Here is a 736-nt window from a genome sequence, read left to right as displayed (position 1 = left end):
GGGGGGAAAAGGGCTCGGGGGGGGGCTAGTAGCGGTATTGGGGAGGTAGGAGCCACAGAGAGCACCCCCTGGCATTGGGGCACTACAATGGGCAGCCTCCTGCTTAATTGACATCGATATATGAATCAATTATCATCAAAGGCGTGGCGGGCGAGATAGGCGGGCGGTTGCCTAGAGACAGGCGGGAGGGCCGCGAAGAGCTTGGCCCTGAGTAGGCCCCCTGTCACAGTGACAGGCGGGCGGGCCACAGAGTTCGGCCCTGAGGAGGCCCCCCTGTCACAAGATTATTTGAGAAAAACATTCGTATTCAAATTATGTCTCCAAAGTACTTTGCAGCAAGTACATTTCATAATATATGCATAATTACTCTTAGAATACACATATTTCATATTATATGCATTATAATAAGATATATACATGCTTTCTATTTACAGAAGGACCAAGAAACATAAGCACCTATATAGAACATAATTACACTTAACACTACTTTAGGAACCATCATGCTTTTTCACACTTCCGTGTACAGCTGTTCATCAAGTTATTCAATATTTTGTACATGGTACCAGCTTATTTAAAATACATTTTTCTAAAAAGTGATATTACCCTCTCTCCTATGTGTCCTTGTCTGAAGTTTGATACAGTAGCTTCTTTAAAAGGCCTTTCAGATAAAGGAGAAAAGCACTTTTCTCTTCTCAGCCTTTCATCCACCTCAGATGGAATTCATCGGTCCTCTTTC

The 736-nt window shown here is 43.6% G+C and overlaps 1 protein-coding gene across 3 annotated transcripts in view; it reads right to left on the bottom strand.

Annotated features, from left to right (window-relative positions):
• The window catches only part of GALNT13 (polypeptide N-acetylgalactosaminyltransferase 13), a 422,841-nt gene that overhangs the window by 293,753 nt on the left and 128,352 nt on the right, over positions 1–736 (bottom strand). Inside the window, exon 1 of one of the 3 annotated variants that reach the window (XM_025206101.1) lies at positions 604–724. The exons of the other annotated variants lie outside the window; for them this stretch is intronic. The gene's annotated coding sequence lies outside the window, so the exon portion shown is untranslated. Of the gene's footprint in view, positions 1–603; positions 725–736 lie in introns of those variants that run through there. 3 annotated transcript variants of the gene reach the window in all.

This window comes from Alligator sinensis, unplaced genomic scaffold, assembly GCF_000455745.1.
Source record: "Alligator sinensis unplaced genomic scaffold, ASM45574v1 scaffold788_1, whole genome shotgun sequence".
Taxonomy (NCBI): domain Eukaryota; kingdom Metazoa; phylum Chordata; order Crocodylia; family Alligatoridae; genus Alligator; species Alligator sinensis.
The sequence above is the reverse complement of the archived record's forward strand: the minus strand, read 5'-3'. Positions and strand labels throughout refer to the sequence as shown.